The sequence below is a fragment of the Python bivittatus genome, unplaced genomic scaffold (genome assembly GCF_059951505.1).
Source record: "Python bivittatus isolate LINGU-HERP-01145 unplaced genomic scaffold, Pbiv_v1 ctg000080_np1212, whole genome shotgun sequence".
Classification (NCBI taxonomy): Eukaryota; Metazoa; Chordata; class Lepidosauria; order Squamata; family Pythonidae; genus Python; species Python bivittatus.
Genome location: NW_028277035.1, coordinates 27,660,222 through 27,674,247, shown reverse-complemented (window position 1 = coordinate 27,674,247; position 14,026 = coordinate 27,660,222). Strand labels below are relative to the sequence as shown.

At 37.9% G+C, this 14,026-nt stretch overlaps 1 protein-coding gene across 6 annotated transcripts in view; it reads left to right on the top strand.

Annotated features, from left to right (window-relative positions):
• The window catches only part of ARHGAP26 (Rho GTPase activating protein 26), a 264,334-nt gene that overhangs the window by 173,435 nt on the left and 76,873 nt on the right, over nucleotides 1-14,026 (top strand). The window lies entirely within an intron of this gene.

The following is a 14,026-nucleotide window of genomic DNA, read 5'->3' as shown; positions in this document are numbered from 1 at the left end:
GAAAGGAAAGGAAAGGAAAGGAAAGGAAAGGAAAGGAAAGGAAAGGAAAGGAAAGGAAAGGAAAGCCATAAGGAGGTCTCATGCTTTCTGAAGCAAAATCAAACTTGATATGAAGGATGCTGAACTTAGATCAAAAGTGCCTATCTTTTTTCCTCTATGAATAATTCTATATATTTTGCTCCCCTAAGGTGCTATTATCCATCATGGAAAATTGTGCTTTTTGGATTCCTCCTTCCCTAATTAATAGCCGCTTTGGGTGATTTAACTTCATAGAAGAATTGTGAGGAAGAAGGATTTTAAATCCCACTTCCCCTGTGACAGAGTCCCAATCCAGTTGTTTCACTCAGAGGCTTCCACAGAATTTGATGTTTCTTTCAGAACAATGAAAGAAGGATTGCAACCTTGTGACACAAGCTCCACTCTATACGGACATGTATGTGACACCGAAAAAGGGGCAGAGCTTGTGTCATACATTGTCATTTGGTTGGTTTTGTTATTTGTCCTCTCCCCCTCAGGTGATTTTGCCTATGCTCACAAAATGTCAGAGATATATATTCACACTGTATTTACTGGTTAAAATCTTGAACTAGGACTGGGGAGATTCAGGCTGAAATTCATCCTCAGCCATGGAAACTGAGTAATTTTGAGCCTAGCATTTTTCACGGGCTTGCTATTGTGGGGAAAAAAATGGAGAACTTGTTTAAAGTTCCTGGAGGAAAGGTGGGATATACATTGAATGAATGAATGAATGAATGAATGAATGAATGAATGAATGAATGAATGAATATCTGCTTTGGTTTACTTTGACAACGGAAGAATTTGATAGAACTATAAGTAGTACCATAATTTAGGCATATTCCCAAGTCCATTCTCAAAATGTTAGAAAATACATTGAAAATTGTATGGCACTGCATCATGTATTCCTTGCACAGCATTTTCAGTGCAATTGGACACTATACCGTACATCCTTTGTAATTGAGTTTAATTTCAGATCACATGGCAGTTGTGGTGGATTTCTTAATGTAATGGGATGATCCAATTGGCATTGTCCTATCAGTTTATGTACTAAAAAATGGAATAAAAATATTAAGAACAACAGCAACAACATTTACTTTTACAAAAGCATATTTTGTAAATCAGCACTCCAACCCCCCTATCTTAATCTACAGTCATATTTATAATTTATTTTTACAGTTATGAACATTTTGTCATAGGAATGGTAGACATGTGGGTTATAGTGGCCAAACAGATCTACATGACTCAGAGAAATAGAAATGCCTTCCCCTACTGTAACTGCCAAAACACTTTTCTGCTTAGCATTTAAAAGGGAAAACATCTGGAATGATTAAGCAACCATGTGTCGGTTATGTGACTTGCCACCCCCCTCTCTGTATCAGAAGTCAATATTTATGAGGACAAATGAAATCTTAGTAATCATACCTATTGGAAAAGACAGATTTTTGTTGTTTAGGCAGCCTGGCTGATGGCAGTGTTTTTGCCAACTAAGTCTGTTTTGCTTTGAACTGGCTCTAATCATTCACAGTTATTATAAATAAATGACTTGTATGTAATTTGAGTGTGTGAGCTTGTGAAATAAAGATAGGAAGTGTTTTAGAACTAAGGCATGCAAAGGAGTTTAAAATGATCGTTCAGCTTGATTAACAGAATAGGTCTGGCCGTAGTGAGATCCTGATTGAAGTAAATATGTATGCATGTTTCTATGTGGAGTGTACTTATCTTTAAAATTTAATAAAACTATTTAGAGCCCAAAGCATAGCCCCTGTTCCCTGATCACATCATAGAAATCATTGTCCACGGAAATGTTAAATTCCTTTAATTTGGGAGGATTGATATGTTTTCCCTGTTTCTAAAAATAAGTTTCAGAACTTTTTTTTTCAAGGAAAAAAAAAGTATTAATCTTTATTTATATTCTCTCCTTGATCATGTCTTTTTTGGGTGAGAGAAGGGGATAGTGATGTGTATATATCACGATTATGAGTGGCTAAAATGTATGGAGGAGAAAGTTCTGGCCACTTTCCCTCATAGGAGAGACCAAGAACAATTTGTCTGGAATCACCTCAATTTACAGGATTTACTTCCACAAACCACCAGATAGTCTCCAGAATGTCATCATCCAAGCAGTGGCTTGCTACAGTCTAAGAGGGGCAATACAACATTGCAGAGTTCTCTGAAACATCCCATTTTTGAACCAGTGGATTTTGAGCAGCCATATTAGAATATTAACTCTTGTTAATTTTTAATCATTAATTTTAAAGCAGTTTTATTATTTATGGTTGTCCGCTCCCTGAACCTGACTTTCATAGATAAAGGCTGCCTTATCATCTGCTGTAATGGATCTTACCTAATGACAGTGTGGAATCAAAATCCAGGACACAAATGCAGAATAATCAAGGCTTCACTGCAGTGTTTATTGAGCAGTACGTACTGGAGGGGGACCCCACCAGAAGTTAGTGGGAGGCACTCCCCTACAGGCAAAATGGATGCTCTGATATTTATACAGTTCTACAAGAAAGGGAAAGGAAAAAGAACGTATATGCATACATATTCATATGATGATGCAGGCATACCTAAATAAGCAATAGTTCTCAAGTTACCCTCTGTTATCTGTTATCTGTTAGTAAAACAATAGTGTCACAGCGAAAAAGAAACAAATTAGTTCAAGGTGCCAAATGGCAGGAAGAAGCCAAATTCCCTCAGGGCAGATGCCCAGGTTGCTATGGGAATGTTTGTGATAAGGAGTTTACAACCAGCCTGGTTCACATCAGCTTCAAGGATGCTTCCACATTCCTTTATGTTTCAGTCTTATTAAGGCGATCCCATTCATCTGAGGCCTCTAAAAACTTGTCTTTTTCACCCAAAGATTCATCCAAAGATATATTTTTCTCACATGAGTGTATGGTGTGGGTTAGGGTTAGGGCCATGAGTGTATGGTGTGGGGAAAAGTCCAACTCATGCGTTATGGTACATGAGTGAGTGATGTAACATGGTTTCTTGCGAATCACAAAACTTTGTATTCTCCTAAATCACAGAAGTATTTCTGCTCTGTGAAGTAAGTTACTGTCACATTGAGTAGATGCCGGGAACTGAGCTTTGGATACTTGAAGTGGGAGTTCTGGAATGTCTCATGACCAGAGCGTGGGGAGAGTGTTGACTAAAATGAATAAAATTTATCTTCAGATCATTTTCTAAATCCACTGTCCCTTTGGCATGAAATCAGGTCACTAAGTGGGGTGTTAATTATCCCATTGCAAAGAATTACAGATAGTTTGATAAGAGAAGTAAATTATCTTGGACCAAAAATACAAAATGTTGAAGTATGTTGATGTAATTAATTTGAATAGCTTTAATTTCTGAATACTAACTTTAGTGTATGTCAGAATATTATGGGATTCGTTTCCTGTTTAAGAAAGTTATTAACACATGACAACCCAGGACAGAAATGCCTTATTCCTTTGTTCAAATAAAGCTGTTAGAGCCATTTCCAGCCTGCAACCTACCTTCCAGTGTCATTCATTTATTTGGATTTATACTAGAATAAAGAGACAGAAAATGAAGTGAAGAAAAAAAAAAACTAATAACGCATGAGTAAAAACATTATGGGTAAAAAAAAAATTAATGATGCATTTTTCCATTCCCTTTCACTATAGGTTTGTATTTTGAATGCTTCTAGCTGGTTCTGTGAAACAGTTACTGTCATTGAAACGTTGGTTGTCCTACAGTCCTCTGTGATGGGCTATTCCGTTTACTTTCTTGTGTAGTCTGTGGGCGTTGCAGGTCTTCTTCTTTGCCCATCCAGCCCCAGTGGCAATAGATAACATTATGGGATGGATGCAGATGTGATTCTGATGGGGGTTGCCTTTGGGTTTGCAGCCAAGAAAATGAAAAGTCTTTTGACAGTTTTACCTGAGCCACCTTCTTTAAGATGACAGAGATAGAAGCCTGTTTGGTTTTTTTGGTTTTTGTTTTAAATTTTGGAAAGTAAAGCAAACAAATAGGCTGTCTGCATATCTCTAAGACTGGGACTAAGATTACTTCAAGCAGTGCATTAATTAAGCAGCTTTGTCATCCAATTTCTACCATGTGTTGTTTCCCACCAATTCCTGCTATTTGTAGAAGTTAGCTCTGTTGTTCACTTAAGATGACTATTTATGTTGCTATTTGCTGATCATTGGATCCAGGGTACTCTCCGAAATCCAGTATCGCCTGGAAATTTCCACTGTACTCTTGGGCTTTGTGGTGTGTGTGCGTTTGTATGTCTAATTTAATTAAAATAAAAAAATTAATATCAAATTAAATAAAATATAAAAATTAAAATTGCATAAACAAGACAGGGAACAAGGTTTTCCACTTCCACAAAGGCAAAGTTGGGTGCTTTTGGGGTTGCATGAGGAAAATGTACATTTTGAAAGTAATTTTTTTTTTCAAAGTGCAGTATTTTTATATTAATGATGGCTGGAGAAACAGTAAAATTGACTCTGCATGCCAATGTATTCTTTTTTTACTCTTTTCAACCAATAAAAATTTGGCAAGAAATTATGTAAATTTCTTTACATAATCATCAGCAGGATAACTCTCTGGAAGCAGAATAGAAGGGAATCAAATTTGGTGTGGAGAAGCAATCAGCAAAAGAAAGGTCAGGTTACAGAATGGGCCAGATCAGATCATAGGAGTATAAGTAGCCTGCCTTTTGCTTCCCACACACAACTCACACAGGGCACATACACACAACTCACAGACATAACATAAGGGGAAAGCAGAAACACACACAGACACAACACATACATTGTTACACAAAATAAAATCGACATGTTTTCTTTGGCCATTGCTGGTAACAGAATGGGAAAGAAATCCAGAAGCTGTATATGTTTTTGCTATGTTTCCTTATGTTTGGTACCTTAGTTATCCACTCAGTCTTTATGAGTATGAGGTAGAAGGGTGTCTGGAGTTAAGCAAAGCCATGGAATTATAGTGGTGTAATATTAAAGAAAAGGTCTTGAGGCTAGTCCCACTCCCCACATCTGTAGTATCTGCTTTACCCTAAATGCCCCCAGAATAGCTATGTTACCTTGCTACATTTAGGCATATGTGCTCACCAGGGCAGACATAATGAAAGTGATGCATATTCAGTGTTATTTCAATTGGTGTGTCAATTAGCTGGAAGGAATATTATCAACTCCATATAATTATTTGTAAAAGGGGTAGGGAAGAAAGGAAGAGTTTTTTTTCCCCCAAATATAATTTGTCATAATTGTTGTGTTGCTCAGAATTTTCCCTCAAATGTAATCGTTCCTTTGTTTCTGGTTTGGTACATGAGGCATGACATTTTTACGGAGTATTTTTCTCAGTTGCCCTAGTTTCTGTGGGTTTTGGTTTATTTCAAAGCTAAACTAAGGCAGTGGTTGAAACAGCATAGCGTCAGTGATCCGAAATGTTTGTGTAACCAAGCTGCTTGCCTAGTGTTGATTGTGTTTAACAGAAACCCCTTGTGGTTGCCATTTGAAGACCAAGCATTTTAAGGCTCAAGATCCTGTGGCCGGGCTTCCATTTGTGAACTATTCAAGCGGCCATGAGTTTCTTAAGCTATTTTGTTTTTGCCCAAAGAAACTGAGGAGGAGATTTTCTTTTGGGTCCTAAATTAAAGCTAAACTGTTTATGTGACATGCCTAAGAAATTCTTCAGCAGGATGTCACATCCTTAAATTTTGCTGAAGTAACCAAGCCATTCTATATTTTCTCTTTCTGGTATTTTCATGTTTATTGATGTCTGCCTAATTTTAATAGCTGCTTTTTTAGTGCCTATATTTTATTTTTCTCCCCATTCTGCCATTGCACTGACTTTTGTTTTTGTATATTTTTCTTCTCTAAGAAAAAGAAATGGGTCTGGATTATCTGAGGGGCGTCAACTATTTTTTTTTTTAGAACATCTTAACTATACATCTAATGCTATTTTTAATTTCTGTTGCCATCCTCTCCCAGCCACCTTTGATTCCCTTCTGCAATTTCTGTCCATAAAATAACATGTAACGAACATTGTTCCTAACTCAGCTAAAACTTGCAAAGTATTTCTAGAAGAGTTGGTTGGTTCCCTTCAACTTAGATTTCAGCATCAAACAATGAGGCACTTCTTGAGAATTTTCTAGCAACATACTATATCTATTAGCCTTGTAAAGCAACATGGATCACTGAGGAGATTTTCATAGATTGTTCCTCCTTAATTTAATTTTCTTTTAGTTGCTGTCCATTGGCCTGGTACCTGTCATCTCTCTTGCAAAGTGATATGTGTTCAATGGAATGAATACTCCCTTGTCGTTTTATGTTTCTACTGCTCTGAGGGAATAATTCATTTCACTTATGGTTTCTCATTCTGTTTATTTAAATACTTGAAGTTGAATACACACACACACACACACACACACACAAATATTGTATAATATTTTGTCTTTATTTCAAAAAACAATTGCTTGGAAGAACCTGGATGTATCCAATGCATTCCTCATTGGAAATAGATGTGTGTGTGTGTTCAGCCTTCTCCTTATTACATAATTTAGTTTATATGGACTAATGGGGGTTAAGGATGGTTAATGCATTTGGAGCAAATATTTGAGCATAGTTCACAGAAAAGAATTATATGTATTTTGTGAAGTTAGGCATATCTATTTTACCATGTGGCATAGTATTTTTAATCTACTATCCCATAAAATAGCATAAAGCAAAAGATTATATAGCACTGCATCATATAGAGCTTATAGGAAGCTCCTTACCTATTAGTTTAATGCTAATATTTCTGATTTTAGTTTTGTTCAAATGAACCTTGAGGGATAAGAGAGAGTAACAAATCTCTTAAGTTTCTCTGAAATTTCTAGTTCTCCCAGCAGAAAATACATGTTGTGCTATTAGAATTTTATATATGGTTTTAAATCTTTTTTATAATCTTGTTAGCTTATTATGCTATATTATTGTTAAGTAATTTTGTAATATTGTTCTGATTATTGATCAAATAAATCATGCGTAAATATATGCTGGTGTGAAGGAATTACTTTATGAATCAATCCACTTGCTGATTAAAATTCAGAAGCTTCTTTTTTGTGTACTTTTTTGTGTACATTAATATTCAGATATTCAACCAAGGAAGATAACACGTTAGGAGAGTAGGGATAGGGAGGCACGTTAAAAAATCGGTGTAAGTTCTCATAAACTAAGGAGGACCTTTTGGTGAACCAAAGATGCATATCTGAGAAATCCAAAATCTATTTGGATTTGATTTTGTGTAACTTAGTACATTGAGAGCCAGTTTGATGTAATGGTAAGGCATCAGAAACTGGGAGACCATGAGTTCTAGTCCCACCTTAAGCACAAAGCTGGCTGGGTGACCTTGAGCCACTCTCTCTCAGCCATAGGAAGAAGGAACTGGCAAGCCACTTCCAAAAATGTTGCCAAGAAAACTGCAGGATTTGTCCAGGAAGTCGCCAAGAGTCAACACTGACTTGGACACACACATACACATACACATGCGCGCACACACACACCCCTTAGTACATTAGAAGGTCCACATAGAAATTATGTGATTATGTATTTTATTATCAAATATAACTACAGAGGATCTTCAGTTTTTCAGGTGCTGGCCTTATGTACTCCCTGCCATTTCTCTATCTGAATCTTCCTTTCATTGTTCATGACATTATACAAGTATATATCCATATATCTATATATGTTTTCTACTATGACATAAGGTTTTCTGGAGAAAAGTATCCTTGCTTGTAATTTTTTAACTTCATAAATTCTTTAACTGCTCTTCAGATTGTTTTTTTTTAATATGTTTCATATTGCAAGAATAATATACTATTATAGAGGTACACAAATTTTATTTATTTATTTATTTATTTATTTATTTATTTATTTATTTATTTATATTTCAAATTTAGATACCACCCATCTCACAAAAAGTGACTCTGGGCGGTTCACAATAAAACAGCAATAAATATTAAAATACAATCCAACGATATAAAATACAGTAAAAATAGAATAAAAACCAAACACATACACAAAAAATATCTTCCAAGATGTTGATGGTCAGTAAGATATTAACATAGGGGAGCATCTTCAAGGTGCTAGCCACCCCGAGGGTTGGTTGCCTTTTTTTGTGCCCCATGCCAGTTGGCAGAGCCAGATCTTGACTGCTTTCCAGAAGGACAAGAGAGTTGGGGCCTGCCTCACCTCTGGGGGGAGAGCATTCCATAGGGCAGGGGCCACGGCAGAGAAGGCTCTCTGAATTGTCTTAACATTGCCCGTTTAATTCTGAATTGTATGAGATTTAAAACAAGTGTACCAATTTCAGCAATTATGAGTCAGTGCTAAAAGTATAACATTCCTGAAAACTATTGGAAATGGACTTGCCTGTAAAAGCTTTCTGCATGATTTGTCCTTTGTGATTTATGTCAAAATAAAAATCAGTATAATGGTCTCTTATCTTCTCAAATAGTTAATAAAAGTAGTTATATCCTGTTTAAGGAGGGAAAGAAATCTTAAAAGAGCAAAATGTACTGTAAAACACTGTTTTTTCTTTCTGAAAAATAGTATCCCAATCGAGTCAGACACTAAAACTGGACTTTGCTAGGTACAGCAATGTTTTCAGGGAAGCACCCTGAATAACTTGCAGGCAGGATCAAAATGAATGCAGACTTGTCCTGATCCTATGAGATGAAGTATCTTGCCCTGATCAAGACAAGAGGCCCATAGGCCATGTTGAGGCAAAATAGAGAGTTAATTGTGGCACCCTAGAAAACACCAAGTGCGCAGTTGCACTGTATGCAGCACAGTGCTGGAATGAAGGTGCTCATTTCCCCAAGGCTGTGTTATTTCCCTTGGCATCACTTCTTCCCTGAGGAGCAAGGAGTCACCTAACAGTCCTCCTACTTCTTGTTCTTTGGGCTGTTAGACTGAGACAGGAGGTGTTGGTATGCAGATCCAATGCAGTGTACTGGCTAAAATGTTGAATTAGGATTAGGGGACCTGGGTTGAACTCATTTTTTGCCATGAAAACTCATGGGTGACTTTAAGTCTCATTACTCTCTCTTAGCCTAACCTATCCCACATGGTTCTTATGGCAATAAAATAAAGGGAGATCCCCAGGTAAACTGCTTTTTGCTTCTGGGGAAAAAGAGGGAAATAAATCTAACAAATGAAAAAATAAATAAAACAAGATCAGTTCATTAGAACATATAGACTTTGAGAGTGTAAACACTGGAAGCTCAAATTTAATATTTCCCATTTAAGGATTTCTGGTGTGATGGACTCCAGTTTCTTACAGTTTCTGGTGCAGTCTAGATCAGTTCCTACCTCCCTACTTCCAGCAATGATGGTCTGGTGAATTTGCTTCTCCCTGAAAACAAATCATGACAGCTCCTCCTCTTGCCCTAAGACATGAATTTAGTTTTGGGCAGGGGAAGGCAGAGATGGCTTCAGGCTTTTTTTTGGCTCCAGGGTAGTGCATCTTATTTTTATTTATTTATTAAACCAATTTATATAGCTGCCCATCTCACCACAGGCAACTCTGGATGATGCACAACAAAGCTAAAAACTATAAATATATTAAAATATAAAAATCAAAATGGAACAAAAAATAAAAGGATGTTAAAAATAAGGGAGCAACTTCACTAATTCCCCCACCCTGAGGTCCCCAGGCCTGTTGGCCTAACCAGATCTTAAAAGATCTTTGGAAGCTCAACAACGATGAGGCCAATGTCATCTCAGGAGGGAGAAGATTCCATGGTGTGGGCGCCACAGCAGAAAAGGCCCACCACCTGGGGCCTGCTAGATGTAGCTCCCTAGGCGACAGAACCCATACAATGCCCTCTGTGCTGGATCTGGTAGGATGGGCAGATGAAATCAGGGAGAGGTAGTCCCTCAGATAGCCTGACCCCATGCCGTGAAGGGCTTTAAAGGTCAACACCAACACATTGAATTGGACCCAGAAACAAACTGGTACCCAATGCAGCTCACGAAGCAGAGGTGTAACATATGTTCTACTAGAAACACACGTAACTGCTTGCCCCGCTGCATTTTGCACCAGCTGGAGTTTCTGGATATTCTTCAAGGGCAGCCCCATGGTGCACAATATGAAGTTGTGCGAAGTCCCACCTAGCCACGACTGCCACCTACTCTTTGAGCAGGCGTTATGAGTCCAGGAGGATCCCCAGATTGTGCACAGGGTCTATATGAGGCAGTGCGACCCACTACCAAAGATGGTAAAACCCTAACACCAGAGGGGCTCAAAGTCCAAAGCCACTCAGTCTTGCCAGGGTTCAGTTGAAGCCTGTTGTTCCCCATCCAGATCCTCACAGCCTGCGGACACTGAGATAGGATGCCCACAGCATTGCTTAAGTTGCCAGGAGCAGAGATGTAGATCTTCCTAACTTAGATCTCTGTTTGTATAATGTTAAGCATATTTTCTATTGAAGCCTCCCCTGTATACACCCCCCACTCCCTGGTGATGGCAGTGGATAGTCTATGATCGTTCACATGAAACACTGTCAAAGCCTTCATGCAATATTCAGTCTGGTTTGAGGTGAACAGAAGGATATTTATTAATCTTTAATTAGGATAGATAATTCTCTTCATCCTCTTTCTTCTTCCATAAATACAATAATCTCTCTGCAGTATTAAGCTGTACATGAGTCTCGTGTAGTCAGTGTCAGCATTTTCCTACATTCAGAAAAGAAAACTCATTTAAATGGTATATACTGTAGAACTTGTAGAATTCTGTTTTCTTGAGCTCTTTTATGTATAATGTATTGTCGAAGGCTTTCACAGCCGGCATACGATGGCTGGTGTGGGTCTTCCAGGCTGTGTGGCCGTGTTCTTGAAGTTTTGTTTCCTAACGTTTCGCCAGCACCTGTGACCGGCATCTTCAGAGGACAGGAGCACAGACAGGCGCAGTTCTCTCTGTGCCCAGGGTGATGTGACCCTGGTCACATCACCCTGGGCACAGAGAGAACTGCTCCTGTCTGTGCTCTTGCACTCTGAAGATGCCGGTCACAGGTGCTGGCGAAACGTTAGGAAACAAAACTTCAAGAACACGGCCACACAGCCCGGAAGACCCACACCAGCCATCTTTTATGTATACTTTGGGAAAGTTACCAACATACATGCTGGGCATGGTCTACTGGAAAATAAATATATTCAAGAGTCTATAGTGTGTATGTGTGTGTGTGTGTGTGTGTGTGTGTGTGTTGGTTTCATATTCCATTTCCACAACCATGCATGCCGTAAGATTTGAAAGGAAATACACAGCTGTCTGCATATACCCCAAGAATCATATTGAACACTTCAAAGCACCTTTCTTCTAGTTTTACTGATATTAATGGGACTAAAATATGTACTTCTTGCGCTGTGGTCTTTATGCTTAAATCCTGATTTTTTTTAAAGTTACATATGAGGATTGTAGATATTTGCATAAACTATGTATGCCTCCTGCTTTTGTTTGAAAAGCAGTCCACAACTAAAATTTGGCACATATCTTCTTAAATATGTGGAAATAGAACTCATTTTGGAGAAGCTATCTCAGTTTTAGAGAGAAATGATAAAAGCATGTGCTCCGTCCTTCAAGTCATCCTTCAGGTCAAACACATCATTCTGACTGTTGCCTTTGTGCAATGTGAAGGAAGGACTTTTATCTAATAAGCAATTCTTCCTATGAATGTTGTTCATCTGTCCGCAGGCAGGTACAAGCTATAAGGTAAGAAATAGCCTTTCAGGAGCAACTCTATTTGTTTATTTGAGCTGGTGATGAAGGAAGTTGTTGGAATATAAAAATCCATCTGGCTTAACAGTCCTGCTTTCACTAAGCACCAGACAATCAAAATGGGATATGGTGCAAAAGTTCTTACCTGTGTCAAAAAAGGGAGGACATGCTGTATGCTAGGAATAAAGCATTGATTATCTTCTTTTCCCCTTAATTTGGGATGGAAAGCCTTTTCTTAACAATAGAGTAATTGTTTGCTTTGAGCTTTTCTTTTGCTCTGTTTTACTGAAGTATGCGCAGCAACTTAGTTCACAAGCCTGCAATTAATGCTATTTCAATAAAATTTGGAACCTCAAACACCTTCATTTTTCTTTAAGTAAACAATTTCAAAACACTCTGAGGAAACCTTTCAGAATTCTGGGGTGTGTTCAGTCTTTTATACTTGCATGATTTCCTAACAAATGCAAACTGGGAAATACTGTATATTGCTTCATGTTCCTCCAGGATATTGTAGAAAATGTAGCTGCTACCAGATGACTGTAATAATAGTGAAATTTTGTTGACGGTCACTCAGAACATAATGTAAATGGCGTTCTGTTCTGTTCTGTTCTGTTCTGTTCTATTCTATATTTTTCTTTGCTTTTACTAACTGAAGACCAGCTATGCAGAAATAATTTATACCTAATGCTAGGGCTGTCTCCCTTTCTCTAAATGCAGAGATGATTTTAGTTGTAGGCTCAATTTTATCAACGCATTCGATTTTAGTTCTCCTTTTTTGTCATATAACCTCCCAGCCAAGTAGGGGTTTGTCATACCACTTCTTTTTCCACTTCCCAATAACACTAATGCAACTTAAAAATGATTCACAGTTGTCTTCACTTGTGTCAAACTCAACAGAATGAGATTCAGGAGCAAAGAACTTAATTTAATTACCACAGGTACAAAAATTCCACATAAATAGTAAATGAAAAAAATAGCTTCCATCACTCCCCAAGCCATATTTATGTTGTGTGCATTGGTCTGGTCATCAAGTCGGTGTTGACCCGTAGCAACCACATAGATAGATTTTCTCCATGACAATCTGTCCCAAAACTGGTCCTTCAGTTCTTTCAGTGGTGCACTCATCGCCACTGTAACTGAGTCCATCCACCTTGCTGCTAGTCATTCTCTTCTTTTCTTTCCTTCCAGATTTCCCAGCTTGAAAATCTTCTCCAGATAGCTAGTCTTTGCATAATATGTCTGAAGTAGAATAATTTGAGCCTGGTCATTTGTGCCTCGAGTAAGAACTCTAGGTTGATTTATTCAGTGATTCATTTATTGTTTTCTTGGCTGTCCACAGTATTCTCAGGAGTCTTCTCCAACACCAAAGTTCAAAAGTGTCAATAGTCTTCCTATCCTGCTTCTTCAAGTCCAACTTTCGCTTCCATAGAGTATCATAGGGAATACCATTGCTTGTATTATTCTGCTCTTTGTAGGTATAGACACATCATAGCATTTGCATATTTTTTTCCAAGGCCTTCATGGCTGCTCTACCAAGTGCTAGACTGTGGCATATTTCTTGACTGCTTGTTCCTTTACTGATGGTGGTAGATTCTAAAAGGCAGAAGCTATCTACCACTTCAGTATCTTCAATGTCAGTTTTACAGCTGGTTGTTGTACCTGTTGTCCTTAGTCTTCTTTATATTTAAATTAATCACATTTTTTCACTGTATTCTTTGACTGTTATTACTAGAGCTTGGAGATTGCTGCATATTCAGTTATCAGAGTAGTTTCATCAGCATAGCACAAGTTATTGAAGTTTCTTCCTCCCATTTTAAAACCACACTCATCTTCTTCCAGTCCAGCTTCCCTTGATATATATTCAGCATATAGATTGAATAAATAAGGTGAGAGTATACAGCCTTATCTCTCTCTTTTGCCAACCTGATCACAAAATAATCATTGGCCCTATGAGGTGAGAGCTGCAAAGCTGTCAAGCCATCTTTCCCCTTGAGAGACCTGCTAAAATGAGTTGGGGCCAATGGTGAGACAGAGTTCCAACTAGACACCACGTTGCTCATTGTTCTGAGAAAATACCACTGTTTCTGGGGTTTCAAATACTTTAGGCAAAGGCATTTGGCTTTACAGGAACAGAGAACTGGGACAGAGTCCTTGCACAAAAGGGCCTTAAACTCATGGTTGAAGATAATTGGACTAAGCAAGCAGAAACATTTCGCTTGCATTCTTAAGACAATACTCTTAAGATGTAAGCTTCTTTATAATTTAA